The sequence below is a fragment of the Vicugna pacos genome, chromosome 3, assembly GCF_048564905.1.
Source record: "Vicugna pacos chromosome 3, VicPac4, whole genome shotgun sequence".
Lineage (NCBI taxonomy): Eukaryota > Metazoa > Chordata > Mammalia > Artiodactyla > Camelidae > Vicugna > Vicugna pacos.
Window position 1 is genome coordinate 80,951,563 of NC_132989.1, and position 21,795 is coordinate 80,973,357.

General features: G+C 38.8%; 1 protein-coding gene across 6 annotated transcripts in view; it reads left to right on the top strand.

Moving 5' to 3' along the window:
• LOC140695678 (endogenous retrovirus group K member 7 Gag polyprotein-like) overlaps nucleotides 1-21,795 on the top strand; it is a 448,384-nt gene that overhangs the window by 83,358 nt on the left and 343,231 nt on the right. The gene's annotated exons all lie outside the window — the stretch shown is intronic.

Genomic DNA, 21,795 nt, shown 5'->3' on the forward strand with positions numbered 1-21,795 from the left:
CTTTTGTTGTGAGGTTTTTAAATTACTGATTCAATCTCCTTACTAGTAATCAGTCTGTTCGGATTTTCTGTTTCATCACTATTCAGTCTTAGTAGTTTGTATATGTCCAAAAATTTATCCATTTCTTCTAGGTCATCCAATTTGTTAGCATAAAATAGTTCATAGTAGTCTCTTATGATCTTTTGTATTTCTGTGATATCAGTTATAATATCTCCTTTTTAATTTCTGATTTTATTTAAGTCCTTTTTTTTTAAACTTGGAGGGTCTAGCTAAGAATTTGTCAATTTTGTTTCTCTTTTCAAAGAATCAGCTCTTAAGTTTTTTTGATCTTTTCTATTGTCTTTTTAGTTTCTATTTTATTTACTTCTAGTCTGATATTTGTTATTTCCTTCCTTCTGCTATCTTTGCGTTTATTTTCTTTTTCTTTTTTTCACTCCTTGAAGTATAAAGTTGTGTTGTTTATTTGAGCCCTTTTCTTCCCCATAAATGTAGGCATTTATCACTATAAACTTCCCCTTAGAAGTGCTTTTGCTGCATCCCCTAAGTTTTGGTATGTCGTGTTTCCATTCATTTTGAGATATTTTTTGGCTTCTTTCTGGATTTCTTCTTTGCTCCATTGGTGGTTCTTGAGCATGTTGTTTAATTGCTGTATTTTTGAATTTTCCAATTTTCTTCTTGTAATTGATTTCTGTTTTCATACCATTGTGGTAGGAAAAGATGTTAGATATAATTTCAATCTTCCAAAATTTATTAAAATTTATTTTGCATCCTAACATATTATTTATCCTGGAGAATATTCCATGTGCACTTAAGAAGACTATGTACTCTGCTCCTGTTGGATGGAATGCTGTGTATATGTCTGTTTGGTCTATCTGATCTACTATGTGGTTTAAATCCAATTTAAGTCCATTGTTTTCTTAGTGATTTTCTATCTGGATGACCTATCTATTGTTGAAGGTGGGATATTGAAGTCCTCTGAATTAATGTCTATTTCTCCCTTTAAGTCTGCTAATGTTTGCTTTATATATTTAGGTGTCCCTGTGTTGGGTGTATAAATATTTATAGTTGTTATATTCTCCTAATAAATTGACCCGTGTGTGTGTGTGTGTGTGTGTGTGTGTATGTGTAGATACACACACACACACACACACACACACACACACACATGTTCTTTGTCTTCTGTTACAGCCTTTGACTTAACGTCTGTTTTGTTTGACGTAAATATAGCTATCCCTGTTTTCTTTTGGGTTTCATTTGGCTTGGAATATCCTTTTCCATCCCTTTGCTTTCACTCTATGTGTGTCCTTAAATCTGAGATGAATCTTTAGTAGGCAGCATATTGTTGAGTCTTTCTTTTTTCTTTTTATCCATTCAGGCATTCTGTATCTTTTGATGAGAAAATTTCATCCATTTGTTTTTAAAGTAATTATTGATAGCTATGGACTTGCTGTTGCCATTCTGTTTATTGTTTTCTGGGTGTTTTGTAATTCTTTTGTTTGTTTCTTTTTCTCTTGCTTTCTTTGTGATTTGGTGATTTTCTGTAGTGGTATGCTTAGAATTCTTTCTCTTTCTCTTTCTCTTTCGTATATCTACTACGGGCTTTTGCTTTGTGGTTACATGTGGCTTACATAAAATATATTTATAATAGTCTGTTTGTAGCTGATAATAACTTAACCTTGAATGAAGACCAAAGGTCTTCTACCCCCACGTTTTACGGTTTTTTCTGTCACAGTTTGCATCTTTTTACATTGTGTACCCTTTTACAAGTTATTGTAACTATAGTTTTTTATACTTTTCCCTTTTAACATTCATACCGGAACTCCCTTTAACATTTCTTATAAGGCTGAACTAGTAGTAATGAACTCCTTCATCTTTATCTGGAAAACTCTTTCTCACCTTCAACTCTGAAAGACAACTTTATTGGGCAAAGTATTTTTGATGAGCAGTTTTTTTCTTTCAGCATTTTGAATATGTCATGCCACTCCCTTCTGGCCTGCAGGGTGTCTGCTGAAAATATCTGTTCAAAGTCTTATGGGAGTTCCTTTGTATGTATTAACTTGGTTTTCTCTTGTTGATTTAAAAATTCTCTCCTTATCTCTAACTTTATGCAAATTAATTATAATGTGTTTCAGCTTCAGTCTCTTTGGATTCATCCTATTTGAAATTTTCTGGGCTCTTGAACCCAGATGTTAGGTTCTTTCTCCAGGTTAGGGAAACTTTCATTTATCATGTCTTTGGACAAGCTTTCTACACCTTTCCCTTTGTCTTGTCTTTCTCGGAGCCCTATAATGCATACATTGGTCCACAAGGCTCTAAGCTATCATCACTCCTTTTCATTCTTTTTTCTAAAAAGCCTCTATAATTAGATGAATTCTACTTCTTTGTCTTTGAGTTCACTGATCCTTTCTTTAGCTTCATCTAGTCTGTTGTTGAACTGAACTATTGAATTTTTTAGGTCAGTTGGAACTTACTATTATTTTCTATCTCCTTGTCAAAATTCTCACTTCTTTTATGCATTGTTCTCCTGACTTTGGTGAGTTTAGTCTTTATGATCATTATTTTGAACTCTCTATCAGATAAAACAGATATCCTGTTTCATTAAAATTTGTTTCTGAATATTTATCTTGTTCCTTTGTTTGCCACATATTCCTCTGTTTCTTCATTTTCCTGGACTTTTTGTGTTGGTTTTTGCACATTAGATAAAGCAGTCATCTCTCCCAGTTTGAACACAATGGCCTTGAATAGAGGATGAACCTTGTCGGTCAGCCCAGCCTGAGATCCTAGTTGTCTCTCAAACTTTTGTGATTGTCCAAGCCTCCTTCTTTGTTTTTAGTGGCTTCTAGTCATTGAAGATGTACTGAGATCTGTCAGTGTCCCAGTGGGGAGGCTTTTGGTCAGCAACTAGGTATAGGCTGATTAGATGCTGGACCCTCAGGCAGGAGCTGGGGAAGCATATAGTTAATCTCCTCCCAGGGAGAAATTGGGAGATGGGCATTTTTGCCTACTTCCTCTGTTCTGGGCCTGAGTGTGTAGCTGTGGGGGTGGAGGATAACTCCTGTGCCTGTTAAAAACTCTTTCTTTGTTTGCTGTAGTCCTATAGAACTTGTGAATGCAAGCCCTGTTGGCTATTAGAGCCAGGCAACCCAAGAGCCATTCCTTGAGTAGTTGTTGCAAATGCTGGTGTGCCAGACGTGTTTATAAGCTCCTTCCAGGGAGATACTGGTGATTTATTCTTATTACTGGAGCATGGTGAAAGGACAGGGTGTGAGAGGTGTCCATCAGATTCTCTGGGCTCTGAGGAAGATTGCAACCAATCCCTAGATACTGTAAATTAGAAGGCTGGCCCTTATGCAGCAGCTTTTAAAGTATGTGTATAAGCCCCTTTTAGGGAAAGATTAGGAGACAGGCAATTTTGCCTGCTCCCTTTTTGCTGAGCCCTGGGGGGATAGTCAGTTAATAATTGCTTCATTGTTTGCTGCAGTTTTGTGGAACTGGTGAATGGAAACCTCTTTGCTATCAGAGCCCAGAAATCTGGGTCCTGTCTCTCAGGTGGCAGTTGTAAAAGTTGGGGCACAGACATGTGTACAAGCTCCTTCTAGAGAGATACTGCCAATTCAGAGGGAGCTGGAGGGGGAAGGTGGAATGGTGTCCGTTGACTTCCCTAGTTTCTGGGGAGGATCACAGCTAGCTGCTAGTTCCTGCTGAATTAGAAGCCTAGCCCACAGGCAGCAACTTTTAAAGTATGCAGATAAACCTCTCAGGGAAAGACTGGGAGATGGGAGATTTTGCCTGCTTCCTCTGCACTGAGCCCTGGGGGGATAGCCATGCTATGTACCAGTTAAGAATTTCTTCTTTGTTTGCTATAGTCTTGTGAATCTCATGGGCAGAATCCCCATTGGCTTTCAGAGCTGGGTATTCTAGGAACCCCTCCGTCTGATGAGTATCTTGAAAACTAGGGTACTAGATGTGGGGTCCAAACCACTCCTCAGGGAGAAGCTAGGAGTTAGGGATTTTCTCCCAATTGTACAATGTTGTGTCAAGGGAGTTCACGGTGAGAGCACATCTCAGCCTTCCCTACTGATTTTGATGTGGGCATTTTCTCATTCCTCTGATGTGTAGGAGTTACTCAGCTAGTTTCTAGAGTTCTTTTCAAGGGAATTTCTCCAGGTATAGCTATAGATTCAGGGTATCTGTGGGAAGAGGGGCGCTCAGGGGCCTTCTTCAATGTCGCCATCTTGGCCAACTCTCTTTGTTTCCTTTGGAAATTAGAGCTACAACAAATGAATTCTTGATCTTAGTCTACTTTGAAGTGTACTTGACAAACATGAGTTGTTTTAGTTTATCATTATTAATTTTTAAATACAAGTACGATGCTCTAGTATCCAAAGCGTAGGATTTTGTGTAGGAGAAAGTCTGTTAATTTTTAAAAGATATTCAAGAGAGAGTAGGGAAATAAATAAAAGCTGATAACTTTCTAAAATCTTTATTAAGGATTAATATCAGGAACTTGCAACACAATTTAACTAATTTCTCACTTTGCATATGGGCTATTAATTTTTCCACGTGGTAAGACGTTAATGATTTCAGAGAAAATATATCTCTATTTCTTGTTCCTAATACATGGGTACTATTTAGGTTCAATGGATTTTAGTTGTCATTCTCAAGAAGCTTTTTTACATTAGCACTCTTCTTCTGGAAGAGTTTTAAAATAATCGGAAAATTTTAATCCACAAATTATCAATATTCAACATTCTGATAGATTCAGATAAATTTACCTGAAAAGAAAAGCTACTATGGTAGGCCTCTTTAGAATTTTATTATCTATTTGTTTATCTTAACTATTTTTTTAAATGCAGCATTTATTTCTGCTGTGTTCCACTTCCCTACCAGCTTTGGGAGAATTCTTAGCTATGTTTCCTGAAAGTTACAAACTGCATCTGGAGACTCTGAAAAATTAAAGATCAGTCTTTTTGTTTTCTTATAAATATAAGAAGGTCTGCTATGGTAGAGCACTCAACTTGTCCTAAAGAATTCTCTAATTTATTCAGGTAGAAATAAAAAGAAGTGGAAAGAGCTATTCCCAAATTTGAAATAATATATTGGACTTCAGTTTCTTGAAGAAAATCTTGAAAGTAACATGTCCTTATAGACTTCTAAGCCAAGAGAGTCAGGAGACATTCATATTCTTGGTTGAAAGCTTAACTAATATATATTGTCATAAAACATCTAAATGTAAGCCTAAACTTCTACTTAGGAGTAAGAAAAACAAAGTGAAAACTGTAAACTTTCTAAAATGTCTTAACAAAGATTCTCTTGAAATTTAAACATTTTATCTGTATCTACAAAGCAAATATTTTAGAAAAAGGGAAGATTTAAGCAATTTAACTTATGCTCTACTAGTTTGATTTAAAATGCTTCTTATGTCAAGGAAATTCAAAATAGAGAGGTTTAGTAATCAGAATAGAGACACATGATACAGAACATATTATTCCCATAGTCCCTACTGTTTGAAAGGAACTGTCTATACTGGTTTTTTAAGTTCGATTTTACACCCTACAGGTGAAGGAACTAGTTTTGCATTGCTTAGAAAATGATTCTGGTTTTGAAGCTTATAATCTAATAGCAAACACACCTCATGATTCTCTTTCTAGTGTTCTCAACCCGTGTTTGCTTCCTTTTAATATGATTCCATAGTCTGTGTTCTGCACAGAACACATTCTGCACAGAAGATCATCATTTTCTCCAAGCATTAATCATTTCCTGGGAAGTGAGATTTCTGTAATTATTTTTTTCCATTTCTGCATCTCCTTCAGCATTTTTTTTTTTTGCAATGTGCTAAGGCCATTTATTTGACATACAGACCTATCTCCCAGAGCCAGCGAGACAGAGGAAAGCACTTTCTTCTGTACATTGATATTTCACCTTCAAATTATTTGGGATCATTATTGGTGCAATGAGACCTGGAGGCAGGAGAGCTGCTTGGAATCAGGGAGATCTAAGAATAAATTCAGGTTCTACCATTAAAAACCATTAGGATTCCTATGAACTTTGTCTTTTGCATCTGTATAATAGAATTGTAATACATTATGAATTGTTGTGAGGATAAAATCAATAATGTAAGATATCTAACAAGGTGCCTGGTATGTGGTAAATGCAACAACGGATTCCTAACAGTAGCAATCATATTGATAGTGATAATTTGATCTAGTTGTTGAACCTTCTTTAAATGCATGATTTGATCGCCTTCCTTTTCCCCTGGAAATTTTTTGCTTGCAAAGTATCTAAATTACAGAATTTTTTAAAAAGTAAAACTTAAGTTGTTTCACCTAATTGAAAATCACTTTGGTTTAGTCTGCCTCTTTTTGTGCTTATTTAAATCCTTAAATCTTTTTAATCTTCACTCTCAAAATTAGGGTGAGCTACAAAATTAATGTTATTAACTCTGCCTTATAAGACTCTTACATAAAGTTTGAAACAAAAGAGAAATGTGCCTGTTTCTCCACTTCAGCTCAGTGACATGTGTTTTTATTTTTCATTGTCCTTTCATTTTCAGTCATTTAGAGAGGTTTCAATCTCCATTGCTTATGAACATCTGTGAGAATAATTTTTATTTGAAGAATTTCTTGTAGGGCCAAATCTCACAACTATTTACACATTCACGTGTGATGTTATACTTAAGTCACGGAGTCCTTTTTGCCTTTTAAGTCTTCTTTTCTTTTCTGTCTAGCAAATCGCATTCATCTGTTAAAAAGTTGATTTCAACTGCCCTTTCTTGAAGGAAGAGTTCCTGATCATCCCAAATAGAGACGAGAATAAGATTTCTTCTCTAAAATCTTACAGTTGGAGGAACCGAATAATATATTTGGAAAGTGAATAGGGGCCCTATTAGTAATTACATAGGAGCAGGAGTCATAAACTAGAACTGTCATGGGCCAACTGGACATATTGTCACCCAGGTTATTGTCGTTTGGGATCCTAGCTGTTAATATCAAGGACTTTGACCTCAAGTCTGTCTGGCTCCCATTCTGGTTCTCTGCATGACTTTGGGAAAATTATTGTATTCTTTAAGATTAATTCATATTTGACAGCTGTGTATTAAGCAACTATTAGATGCTCTGCAAAGAGTGAAGTATTGGTAGCACAAAGACAAGTAATACTTATGGTCATTACTCTCATGGAACTTGAATCCTATTTTTAATCTTCAAAAGGGGGCTGAGGCCACCTACATTATGGATTGTGAGGGATAAGTTAATATTTATAAAGCATTTAGTAGAATCTCTAGTATACAGAAAGTTCTCAGTGGCAACTATAATATTCTTTGCCTTTTTCACATGATAATTATTGTATATGTACGAACAACTGTAAGATCTCTGAGGTTAGGGGGTATGTCGTATTAATGCTTGTGTTTCTTATGGCATCAGCACTGTAGTTTCACTCTCATTGTCTGCATGAGTTTGTTGAGTGAATTCCAGTAAACATCAGGTATGGAACATTCTTTTCCTTACTAGTCTCTTTTATTTTTTGTTTCTTTGTTGCTTCTTTCCTGCCTCTTTGGGTTAATTGAATATTTTAAACTGTGCCATTTTATTTTTTCTATTGGCTTTTAGTTATATTCCCTTTCATTATAGATTAGTCAGTCAGTTGGTCAGTCAGTCGGTCAATAAGTCTATCTATCTATTTATCTATCTGTCTATCTATCTATCTATCTATCTATCTATCATCTTTATTTAATTTTATTGATTACTCTAAGGCTAAAATATGCACTGTTAACTTATTAGAATCTATTTAGAGTTAGTATTGTACCTCTTTATACTTTACAAATAACATCTCACAAATGTAATAATCTTATAACAATATAATTCAATTTACTCTTAGCTCTTTCTTTGTGTGGTTGTTATCATATCTTTTTTTTCAACATATGTTATAAACTTTACTCTAGAGTGTTGTTTTTGCTTTTAATAGTCAGTGATCTTCTAAGAGAATTCCAGGAAGAAAATCAATATACTTTTTCTATCTACTTGTTTATTTAACATTTCTAATGCTTTTTATACTTTACTGTAGATGTGAATTGCCATCTGGTATCATTTGCCTTCAGCATTTTGCATTTCTTTCAGTGTAAGTCTACTGGTGATTACTATTCTTAGCTTTTGTTGAAAATGTCTTTATTTCATTTTCATTTTTTGGAGAGTATTTTTGTTGGATATGGAATCTGGGTTAACAGATATTTTTTCCTTTTAGTAATTTATAGATGCCATTTCATTGACTTTTTCAGCCTCTGTTGTTTCTGATGAGCCTGTGATCATTCTTATCCTTGTTCTGCTGTGCATAGTGTATATTTGTTCTCTGCATACTCTTAATGTATTTTTTAATTTTGATTTTCTGAAGTTTGACTATAAAGTGACTAGATGTGATTTTCTTTATGTTTATACTTTTTTGAGGTTTGCTAAACTTCTTGGATCAGTAAGCCAATGTTTTTCATCAAATCTGAGTTTTCAGCCATTATTCCTTCAAATATTTTCTCTGACCCATCTCATTCCCTTTTCCTTCTGGAATTACAATTATATTTATGTAAGACTATTGGAAATTGCCCTACCTATTCCTGAAGCTCAGTTTATTTTCTTAATTTTTTCCCTTTTATATTTCCCAGATTGAATCATTTGTATTGACATGTTTTGGGTTCTCTTTTTCTGCCATCTCCAACCAGCTGTTTAGGCTCATCCACTAAAGTTTTCGTTTCAGTTCTAGGATTTCCATTTGGTTCTTTTCTTGCTTCAGTGTCCTCTTTATTTACTAATTTAGACCATATTTCCTTTATTTCTTGAGTAATTTTTCTCTTTCCTTCTTTGAAAATATCTGTAACAGCTGCTGTAGAGTTTTTGTTAGGTCAAATATCTGGGCTATTTGGGTTTTATTTGTATTTACTACTTCTTTGCTTGTCTATGTATCACATTTCCCTGTTTCTTTGTCTAGTGATATTTGATTTCACTATGGGAAATTTGGGATAATATGTTATAAAGCCTCTGGATTTTTGTTATCCTATTCTGAAGAATGTTGATTCTTATTTTAACATTCTGTTAAATTTTTACTTTCTAAAAATAGATGCTAATATTAGGACTTCCACCCTCCATCCTCCAGTATTCATCTTAAACCCCATCCATTTAAATGTCATAGGCAAAGAAATTTCTCCTTTGTCTTTCCCTATATCTGTTACTATTTCAGTGCTGCATGGTCCTATCATTTGAATTGTAATGCAATATACATCACTGAGTTGTAATATAATATAAAATATATAAAATGATATAAAGGAATCAACTTTGGAAAGATCTTGTTAAAAAGAATTTTTCTTCTTGGTAACTGCTTTTAAAAAAAATTTCTGCTTTATATTTTGAAGCTTGCTCCCTCTGCTGCATGTTGAGATTCCTGTTGCTAACTGCCTTTGACTCTGTATTTTCTGTCAAATACCCTTACTGACCTATTGTACAAAGTTATTATGCAAGACAGTAACTGAATGACTTGAAAGGATTTTGCGAATACAGTTGATTTTTCCACCGAGAAAGAAGTATGTCACCTACTTTGGAGAATGGATTAACTCACACTACTGGCATTCATTAAGCTCTAGGCTTAGAACTGTATTAGGGGAGCTAAAAATAAAATAAAAACTTAAGGAGTCTGGTTTTTGCCCTCAAGCATTGTAATGGTTGAGAACAGAGGATTTGAAGTCAAGCAGACAGACGTAGGCTGGATGATCTTGGGTAAGGTACACTAAGCCTCGGTTCTCTCATCTGTGAAATAATTGCACTTACCTCACACATTAAAAAAGAATAATCTGTAGGGAGAACTCAGGTTTCTCTGGGCACACTTGCTATTCGTGGTCTTTTCAATGGTCATTAATCATTTTTGAAAATCCAGCTGCTGAACACCACTGTGGCTATACCATGGCCACTTTGTGTTCTGACATTTTAAAAAAAACGTCTGGACACTTTCTGCTTAAAGTAGCTTGGATATCTGACTAATTGATACCCAAAGTGGCCATTTGTAGATGGAGACACACAGTGTGATCAGTCAAGATAACACATTATACATGTATTTCTTGCTCACATCGCAATACATCATGGGTTGGAGGAGGGAGCTCAGTATGCTTCGTGAAGTCATTTAGACACTCAAGCTTTTTATATCTAGTGGCTTCACCAACTCCTAGGGCTCCAGGTTCTCTGAAACTGGCTAAAAGACCAGAGAAGGAAGACAGTGTGAGACAGTATGTGGGTTCAGAGACAGGGACTAGAGAGGGTGTACATCACTTCGACTCACATTCTGTTGGCTGGAACTAGTCTCATAGCCAACGCAAGGGGTCTAGGAAATGTAGTATAGCAGTGGGCTAATAGAAGACAACCCATGCATATTGGTGTTATTAATCTCTATTATTTAGTAGAAACTTAGAAGTATGGACTTTTACTCCAGTTGCCTCATCCAGATGGAGCATGACCACTGAGGCATTCCTGGTGGCTTGGTACTGCCAGCTGGCTTGATGTGGGTCTACCTGAAACCAAACGACTATTCTAAAACCTAAACTTCATTTCCTCTCTTCTTGCTTCTTAACAAAGGAAGAATTTAGAAGCTTGTGTACCAGAGACACATAGGCCCCTTCGATTTGGATTTGTTGGGTGGGTGCATCTTGATTTGGGGATGTTACGATCTCTGGCAGGTGGTGCAGGCTGTAACATGGGATGAATCCCCACCTGGATTTAATGTGATCAGATTACATCTGTGTTCTCCTAAGAGGCACTTTGTTTCCTCATTATTCATTACTGTCCGTATTTATAACACTTAAAACCAAGCATTCAAAAAATGGTTCGAATTGGTTTACATTAGCTTCCCAGAGTGTTGAATGACCAGTGAACTGCTTCATAGTCTTGTTTGTACCAACAGAAACAGGTTGCAGATTCTTTTTCTTTCTCCCAGAAAGCAATCCCTTTGCTGATCTTTAACTAGACCATGTATGTCCCTGACTGTTCCAGGGAGAGTTTTTGTAAGAGGCCCAGGTTATAGTTGCCTGTATTTGTTGTACTTTTAAAAAAAAAATAAAGTGGCTTTATTTTTGGATGGGCAACATACCTCAATAGTGTGTAAATTTGGACCCATAGAATTTTTGTTTTTATCACTTTTACTGCCATTCTTTGTTTAAGGAGACAAATTAACACATAAGAACTACCTTTATAAAGAATATAAAGGCAACTGATGGATAATAGGCCACGTATGACACAGAAGTGCTATGGAGTGGAAAGTCAGGGACTGCTCAGGATGCAGAAGCTTTGGTTTGGAATGTTTCTTTGAGGAGCTCCGTATTAAAGTGGGTCCAAGCACATGTGATAGACAAGGACTGTCAGCACGGCTCGTGACTCCTTCTCCTTAACTTCCAAAGGTTGAGTGAAGTGAATTGTAAAATGTATGCCGTGGTTCCATTTTCCTCTAGAGCTGTGTGAAACAGGGTTGACAAAGTAAACTTTAACTCCAACAAAACGGCTGGAAAAATCTGGAATTTTCCTGTGACTTAAGAGATGCCTACAACTGGCTGGTTGCATTTCAGCCTTCTGAAGGGTGGTTATATTAGGATTGCTTGTCACTGTGGGATTTAATGCAGGGCTGAAACAATCCAACGTAAGTCCTCATGATACTTGTACCAAACTGAAGTTCCTCAGCTGTTTTCTCTAAAAAATTTTTTTAATTGAAATAAACCATCCCGAAGTCCTCTTATATTCTTGGCTTTCTGAGTTTATAAGAATAGGCTGTTACTTTAGTTTCTTTAGCATCTGATTTTATGCAAGTGGGAGAAATGATTAGGTTTCATGCAGAGAGTAAAAAGCGCATTGTGTCCTTTTTTCCAAAATGTACTGCTGTGTGCCCAATTCTGTGTCATCTTCCTGTCTCTGAAGTCCTTCCTTCCTTCCCTTTCCTCATGCAGTTACTCTCAACTTCAGAAAATGGAAGGCTCCGGAAGCCCATTATGTATTAGCACCTGTGGGACCCACATAAAACACAGAGCAATATGAATGCAAAGGAGGCTTTCCTCTCAAGGTTAGAAGATGAATTTAAGTGAAAATAGATGCCATGTTCAAACTTTTTCTGCCTGAGGGTCTGATGAGGTAATATTACAGTATATTGCTCTCTCAAGATCTGTAGGGTTTTTGAATCAGTTGATGTAATAAAATAAGGCTATACCCGTCATCCGGCATGCATTCTGGGAAGAATGTAGATGAAGCTGGTGATAGCATGAGAATTATGTGTTTGTGAGCTCCCCCGGCAAGGGGAGGAAGCTGCTTGCGTTTATTAAATAGATTGGGTTGATGAATTACATGTGCATTCCATACTCGACGCTGTATAATGTTGTGGTTAAAAGCACAGTTTCAGAATTGCACTGAGATGGGTTTAAATCCTGGTGATCATGACTTAAGAGCCTCATGAGCTTAAGCAAACAACGCCATCTCTAGCCTCACTTCAGTTCCCTCATCCATAAAAAGTATTTGATAAAACTGGTGGAGGGTATAGTTCAGCAGTACAGCGCATGCTTAGCATGTGTGAGGTCCTGGGTTCAATCCCCAGTACCTCCATTAAAAATAAATAAACCTAATATCTCCCCCCTCCCCCCCCAAAAAACCATCCTACCTGAGGGGGTTGTTGTAACAGTTACATGATATAATGCTGTACTCTTTGACAAATAGATAAATATATGTGAACATTTACCTGTTATTATTATAAAGTACCTATTTTTAAATGCCCAGGCTAATTAACATAAAACTAACATAAAAGCAGTTTTTAAAGAAAGATTAAGTATATATACTGTGTGTGTGTGTGTGTGTGTATATATATATATATATATATACTTTAAGATCTTGGAGTGCCTCACATCATCATTGGAGAGATAATCACTTTTGCACTTTCCTAGGACCAATAACAGAATTCTGGGTGACAGACTTCTTTTGCTAAAAGTGCCTATGACAATATTCAAAACATGCAGAGTTTGAACTGAGCATTAAAGAGTCAGGATGATTTGGGAAAATTTTCTGTCTTCCTGGAAATAATACAGATCACTTATTATCCTAGACAGTGATCCAGAAATGCAGAAAAAAAGACAAAAACGAGATGAAATGAGGTGAAACACAGGTACTACATTAAAATATTTGAGACTACCCAAATGTATCCAGATGGAGTAAGGCCGTCCAGAAAGGTGTTGACTGAGTTTTCCATCTCTCTCGATTGCACTTTTGAGTGGTGTACAAATATGTCTATTTATAAAAGAAATGCAGCATGCAGTAATGGGGAGCAAAATAATTGATTGGGGTAGCCTTCTATGGCTGTATTTCCCCCTAACTTCTTTGTGTCTTAATTGCTCTACTTGTGAGGTGGGAATAATGGATACACCACCTTCCCAGTGTTATTGAAGACATACCTAATTATAGACATGTTGGCATCTTACTGATTATGCAGGTGGATCTAGCCAGAAATAGTGAAAACTTCAAGGAAGACAAAAAAAACCCAAAGTGAGTCAGCTTTTATCCCAGCTCCTTTACTGGAATAAAAAGACTCAGCCCAAAAGAAATAGTTACTCTAAGAATTTTACTGTTTCATTAAGTCAGGAAGTTAATTTTCCTAATCCCTTTTAATATGATTTGCCTTGGGGAATCTTTAGGCAGAGTGTGAACGTGGTCAATGTTAACAAATAACCGTCAACCTCCTCCTGGTGCATATCTCTGTTGAGATTTTTCTGCAGGAAACATGGAAAACGTCCAGGTAATCACTTAGAGCTATTCCAGTAGGGAGAAAAAGATCCTTTTAATTTTAGGGTTAATTTCAGACACATTTTCCTTTATTTAGACCTGGTTTTTAATTCCCTGGTTTAGAGCAGATCTTTAACACCTTCATTTTACTCTTTCAGAACTAAATGGTTGGAATTGAACGTAAATGTTCAGAAATAATGTTAAAATGTGAAATTCCTTGCTTTTAGTATGAAATGGAGAAATTCCTTTTTTGCATAAGAATCACTTTCTTGTGTTGTGATTTCTTAGTTTTATGTAATAACTGCATGGATGCTAATGAAACTAGCTACCACTTACGTGGGCGGCACTTCTAGTGATCTTTCTTCTGTTATCACCGATAGTGTGCATGAGAGTCCAGGATAGTTCTAGTCTTTAAACAACTTTGCTTTCTACTTAAGCTAGTCTTTTAGTCCATTTTTCCTTTAAACGCCATAACCTATTTGGACCTAGCTACCAGTTGTAACCACCTTCAGATAGATTTTCACAGTGAATGGAAAAGGAATACTTCTGGAAATTATATTGCTTTTCATTGGCCATGAAGATTAAGCCATTGTAAGTTTTATTCCAACCTAGAACTACTGTAATTTGAAAAAGAATTTCCAAAGTTTTTTGATTTTTTGGTCCAGTGTGGCAGTTAAGAGCTCATTTCTCATTCTTTGTGGTCTGGGTTCAAATATCAGGTCCTCCTTTTATTTACTGCAAAATTGACCTGAGGCAATTTACGCCACTTTCTGAATTCAGTCTTCTCCTACGTAAAATAGGAGATTACATATGATGATACTAACTGCCTCATGTGATTGGCGAACAAATTAAATGAGTTCGTATTTGCAAAGCAGTAAGAGCAGTGCCTTTCCCATGGTAAGTGCCTTGTATACACTGGTTAGCTTACTGCCATTGCGTTACCGAGAGGCCTGGACCAATGGGCGATGAGGCAATGCCTGTCGTGGTCAAGCACTCAAACCTTTGGTGGCTCTGCCACTGGGGGACTGTCTGAGCTTCATCAGTTTGTTGTAACTGACACTCACTTTCCTCTTTGTGAAATGGGGAAGAGATTCATAGTGATGGCTTCTTATTGTTGGTCTGAGGATTGAATGAGATGATACGTGTAAAGCTCTTGTGATGAGTCACACATTTTGCTCCCCCCACCTCCGAATGGGCAGCGAACATGTAGCTCCTTAATTATGATTTTTGGTAATGTGATCTTTCTCCTCAGCAAACTCTTGCTGATTAGAAGGAAAATTAGTTGAATGTCCAAGTTGTTTTAAATCTTAGTCGGCCGTATCGATTTTGGAGAAAGCTCCACCTCTAGGAAAAAGCGGTCAGACTCTCAGATGGCTCAGTGTTCCAGGCTTTTCCAGGCTCCTCTCCAAGACGAGATGCAGGTATGTGGGGGAGGGGAGGGGCTGAGGCAGTCTTGGTGGGAGGGGGGAGTCTGCAGCCCTAGGCGTGCGGTTCACTGCCCGCTTGTTCTCCTGCTTGCTGGGTGGCCTGCAGGCGTTCTTGGCTGAGATCTGAGTGGGTGTAACATGGACTCTGGTGTCTTTGGGACTGGCCAGGGTCTGGCAGTTTCCCTGGTTTGCCAAGCATCATCTCATTCTCAGTGGTACTATAGGCCCTCTGAAGCCCATCCGCCTTCAGGAGCAGAGGATGTCCCTGGATGGATTGTCCACAGCCAGCCTTTGCTGGGGCACCATCTCGTTCCTCTCCAGGCTGGCACACTGGTTGCCAGTCCAGCTGCTTTCTAATTCCGCCCCCAGGGAGCTGTGAGCCCCCCGGGGCCCAGCCCTACCACAGGGATTCCCATAGGCAACCAAGAGGGGCTCAGAAAGGCTACACTCCATGCTGTCTCTCTGCCCAGCTGCCTCCACCTGTACTTCGGAATGGGGCAACCTAAGAGGTCATATCTTTCTAGAGCCCTCAGCAGGAACAGGGTCTGAATCCTCATTCTGTCAGCTCCCCCAGACCTATGTAACGCTCCTGAAGATCCATTCTACCCACTTTGCTCTTCTCTCGGCTTCTCCTCCTCTCACAGCCACTGGGATGAGGATGAGGATTAAAGTGAGGTTTCCCCACCCTTGTCTATACCACATCTTCACTAGGGGAGAATTTTTCAAGTCCTTTGGATACTTGAAAGGTGATACAGGCATTTGAAAATTCTTTCTCAAGACGATATATTAATAAGCTTTCCGTAAGGCCTGTTTTGAGTGCCAGATACTGAATATTAGCTCCTTCTTTCTGTCCTAAGGACTTTTTTGTTTGTTTGTTTAAACTTGAAGGGCAAGGAAAGAGCACAGCAGCATTTTCCAAAGTATTAATCCAGAGTAAGCACATAATCACTATAAACTTCACTCTGATGACGATGGTGATTAAGTAACTATTAGCACAGCGCGGTTGCTGTTTAGATTGCTTTTACCCTTGGGTGGCTCGCGTTTCGGAGCCTGCTTGCTTGGCGTCACAATACATGCAAGCTCTGCCTCTTGTGGCTCTTACCTCCTCCTCTCTCCTCCATCTCTATGGCCACACAGGCCTTTCTGTTCCCCAACGTACGGTGATTTTTCTTGCCTCAGGGCTTCTGTAAGTGCTGTTCCATCTCCCAAAACACTGTTCCCTGTAGCTTTTCCCAGTGGCTCCTTATCTTCAGGATCTACCTCAGATGTTGCCCCTTCACTTATTTTTCTGGATCTTCCCTGGTCGCCTTCACCAAAGTGGCCATCCCACTTCCACATCATGTCCACATGGCATCCTTCTCCTGATTTCCTTTCCTGTGTAAGTCATATTTTTTAAATGGCTACACATTGTTATCTGTCTCCCTCACTAGCACATAAGCTTCAAAAAGATGGGGACTGTGTCTGTCTTCCTCCCTGGGGCACCCCCGGAGCTTAGCAGAGGGCCTGGCACATACAGCGAGCACAATGCATGGCCATTGAATGTATGACTAGGTGATTGAACAGTGTCTTATTTCAGCTCTAAGGAATCATTATTGTGAACATTAGTGAGTTGGATGTGCATGGATGAAACACACCTTGGGAGCACAGAAGTAGGATTTTCTATATTTTTATTACGTATAATGTGATTGTGAAAGTTGGCGCCTCTATCTTTATTATTTTTGTTCTATAATGCTGGTGGGGGAGGGGCCAGCTCTGCCTTCCAAACAAGATTAGAAGTCCTTTGCAGGGAGACGTCGGATCTTATATTTCCTCACAGATTTTAGGATCCTTAGTGGCTCAGTACATCCATGCCTGGGGTCATGTGTGGTGAAAGTGGGAGATGGGTGAGGGACGAAGTTACAGGCCTTCAGCTTCTGCATGATTGAACTGGGAAGGCTTTCAAGAGGAGGCAATATTCCAGAAATTATTTGATTGTCAAAGGAATGCCACGTATTTAGTGTCTGGATGAAGGCTGGCTGTGAAGTTGTGAGCCGAGGTGCCCCAGAGCTTCTGCCAGCTGTTGCTTGTAAACTTGCATTTTAACAAAGAATTTGGGGGCTGCAAATAAGCAGATATGACTCATTTAAGGATTTATGCCTCCAGAGAGAAATACCAGAGGTGGTAAGGGAGCAAAAGGATCGTTCCAGAGACTACTGCTGTGGAACAGATTACCTCAAAAATTAGCAGCTGAAAACAACCATCTTCTTATGCTCTTCAGGAGGCCAAGGGCCAAGAAGTCAGTGAGGGCTCAGCGGGGCCAGGTTCACTGCATTGTAGCCGTGGACGTGAAGGACAGGGGAGACTTGATGCTGGGGCTGGCAGATTCTTTGCTCACCTGTCTGATGAGCGGAATTGCTCCATGTGACCTCTCCAGTGGCTTGCGTTTCTCACCGCCTGGTGGTGGCAGGGTTGTCAGCCAATAGTCACAAAGCCCACCCAGATTTAGGGGAAGGGACCATAGACCCCACTTCTAGATGGGAAAAGTATCAAAGAGTTTTGGAACCATATTTTAAGTTATTATAAGAATAAAAGAAAGAAATGGAGGGGAGGTTTGGGGTCTTGTACTTGGGAACAGGAGACAGATCCATGAACCTGTTCTTGATCCAGGTTGTTTACTGTTTGCTTCTCCAACCTGTAATGGCTTCTGGGGCTAAGTTAGAGCTCTTTGATGATCTTCAAGAGAAAACTTTTTTTCTTCAACTCTAATGTGCCCAGGGGCTAAGAGCTGGACAATAATTGCTTAAGATCCCTGGTGGTCATGATGTAATAGGTAGAGGTTCTCTTACGCATTATAGGAGCTCCCTGCCACCGAGCCGCTGCTCATCGAAACTTTCCCCAACACACACTCTCCTTCTTCACTCCAGCCCACAGTGCTTGGCCTCCTCTCTTTCCATCACATCTCACCTCCTGGTCTTTTTCATTCCCCACCCCCACTTATTTCTAATTCCAGCTCACATTTCATTTAGCTTCTTGCTCTTGGTTCTTAGAAGGAGAAAGGCTACCCGTGCTGAGTGTATAGTTCTTTTTTTTTGGAGTTAATATTTTATTTTATTTTATTTTATTTTATTTTATTTTATTTTATTTTATTTTATGAAGTATAGTCAGAAAGAGAAAGGAAAAATACCATATGATGTCACTCATATGTGGAATCTGAAAAAAGAAACACAAATGAACTTATTTACAAAACAGAAATAGACTCACAGACATAAAAAACAAACTTATGGTTACCAGGGGGGAAAGAGTGGGGAAGGGATAAATTGAGAGTTGGAGATTTGCAGGTACTAACTACTATACAGTACTTTTTTAACCAGCCACCGGGAAGCAGTTTGAAATCTCCACACTCACTTTTACTGCCTTTCATTTCAGCATAATTTACAAGAGATAGAAGGAATGTGTATTAGCTAACTGCGCCACGTACTCCTATTTTCTTGATAATTCTTATTTTTATTAACCCAGTGGCTAGAAAGAAAATGAAGTTAATCTTCATCAAAAAGCCTCCCAATGTAAAGCTTAGAGAGCACCAAGCAGCCGGGAATGAAGTAAAGAACTGCAGTCACATGATTGCTATTTTGGGAGTTTTACATGAAGCACCTACACAATAATCAAATATTGAAGTAGGATTGTAAATTTTGCCCAGAATTTAGGAATGTGGCAGCTGTTCTGGGGCACATTTACAGGAAAATCATGACCTCAAATGGAATTTGCTGAGGACTGTATATCAATTTACCATCAGGGGAGACAGTATTAGAAACCCCTGGACTTTATCCATTAATCACTGTAGATGTGGCATCTCAAACAGAAAAGAGTATGACTGATATAAATAGCACATCGAGAGTTTTTGCTTTAGGTAGAGAAAACAGTTGAAGGGTGTTGGGGTAGCGCCTTCATTGTCTCTAGTCCCTTTTCTTTTTCCTTTTAGTTTCAAAATTAATTTTCCATGTATGAGTCTGGTACTTTAAATATTTAGACATGGTAATTTTAAAAGGAAGATGCGTAGACTGACACTTCTGACCCATTGTTGACAAGGTGCATTTGGATGGGGGACTCTTACCAATTATTTTGGCACTCCAGATATTAAATTTTATTTTGTCATTATTTTGTTTTAGCAAGGAATATCTTGATTATTTGTCTCAAAGATGGTAATGGAATTTTGTCATTTGTTGACAATGAAATTATAATTTAGGAAAGAAAAGAGAAAATGCAAGGTGATCTAATGCCTGGAGAGTCCCTGAAAGCCCATCTGTGGGAAGGAATAAGGAGCCTCAGTGGGTACGACTGGTGTGATGAGGAGGAGGGAGGATGGGTGGAAAGTGTCTAGATTTTGGAGCCCAGCTTGCTTTTGAATTCATCTTCTGCTGCTTTCTCCCTTGTGTTATTGTGCAAGATCTTAACCTCAATAATCTATGATCTGTAAATTGAGAATAGTAATCACTACTAGCGAAGATGTTTTGGAGGTGAGGGTGAGGAAAAGACAGGTTAAGCCAGAGATTACAAACTCTATTCCTTGCTTCTCTTGGGAAAACTGGACGATTAAGTAACACATTCTTACATGGCTACAAAACTGCAGTTGCCCAGTTTTGACCACTTCTGATGGGGATACTTGTCCCCTACATCCTCCTCGTGGCATTCTTTATACATTATCATTGTTCCTCTACAACCCCTGACACCTTATCTGCCCATAGTTTATTTGACATGAAAGCTGAGATGTCAGCTAAGTTTAGTTGAAAGAGCATGGACTGTGTACCAGGAGGCTTTTAGAGTTCTGCCATTATGTGACCCGGGGAGGAGGGCTTCATCTTTGAACTCCAGTTTCCCTCCACTATGAAAAGATGGCTGACAGCTTCCAAAGTCCGTCTTATTACTTTGTCTTATTCTCTTATTCCTGATGGTGGTCCAGGTCCTACCTGAAGAAATCCCAGGATTAGAGAGAGGAAGAACATCACTGGCAAACTGGTTTCTTTCCAACATGGCTGAAGCCCTGTTGGTGGTAGTGTTCCTGGGACGTTAAGGCTTGTCCAGAAACTACAGTGTCAAGTTACTGAGCCCTCACTGTCCTCCAGACATCAATTTTCCTGACATCAGTCCCTTTAGAGCTGTGCTAATATGGTAGCCACCAGCTACGTGTGGCTATTCCCATTAATTAAAATTACATAATATTAAAAATCCGGTGCCTCAGGCACACAACCCCATTTTAAATGCTCCACAGCTGCATGTGGCTAGTGGCTGCTGTCCTTAGCTGAGCAGACACAGAAAGAACATTTGCATCATCACAGAAAGTTCTATCGGGTTGTCCTGTTCTAGGAGCTCTGCGCCTCTGAAATTACAGTCAGTGACCTGACATGAGAGCGTGTTGGTTGTCAGTTGAGCAGCAGTGATGCAATCCCAGGAGATGGCCTCTAATTTTAATTATGTTCAAATTAACAAACCCACTGCTCCAAGCAAAAGAGTGGTTGCTCAACATTCCAGTCTCATAGTTCTCAGCCAGGCAGTCAACATGGTTTTATTAAACACCACCCACTCACTGTGACCTATTGAAATGAGGAATGCATGTGGCCCTGTCCCCAGATAAATAAACAAATAGAGAGACAAAAGAGAATTGAATGAAGGGAGGGTGTTGGCACTCAAAATACAGACTGTAGGAACCAAAAAAATCTCTAGACTTTTTTTTTTAATATCATGGAAAATTATAGACAGCTTTAACAGAATCATCAGGTCACAGCAAAATTCTCTCCCATTTGTGTATTAATATCAGCATTGCAAACCAAAGTGTCCTTGAGTTCCAAACCAAAGTTTTATAAAATGATTTGTCTGTCCAGCTTTAAAAAGATAAAGCATTTACTTTCTGCCAAGCACTATGTTAACTGCTTCACGTGCTTTTTCTTATTTGAGTTTCCTTATGCTCCCCCAAGAAAGGTCAGCCGTGTACCCGTGGAGAGAACACACCAGGAAGGGGACAAAGGCACAGCTCCGGAGTAAAGCAGGCAGGCTTCGATCCTAGCTCCTGCTACTTACAATCTCGGGACTTGGGCATCCACTTAACCCCTATTCACTCTAGTTTCCCTGTCTGCAACACGGCGTATACAACATCTGCTTCCCGTGACTACATGAGGGCTGAGTTGGATAAGGCAGATCAAATGCTTGGTGCGATACCTGGTGTACAGATTGTGAAGAAAGGCGGAGAAGAGTCATCCGCTCAATCCCTATAGCAGTGTATCTTGTACACACTGGACATTCATCAACTGTTTGTTGAGTAGATGGATGGATGGAAGATGGAGGCCACATTTTCCTTCATCTGTGGAACACTTCCTGGGAGGGTAGGTGGTCACCTAAGTGGAATGGGTTGGGGGAGGCCAAAAGCCTCTTATTCAATCCCAGACACCTTCCCACTGGCCCTGGCAGGTGTTTTGAAATTGAAGCATTACTCATTCCATATAGCTAAAGATCACTGTTAAAAGCAAATATTACGTTAGAGCAGGACTTCACGAAACTATTGTGTGCCCCGGTTCCAGTCCAGCTGCCGAGCCTAAGGCAGCGCTGTGTGCTGGTGACAGCTCTGG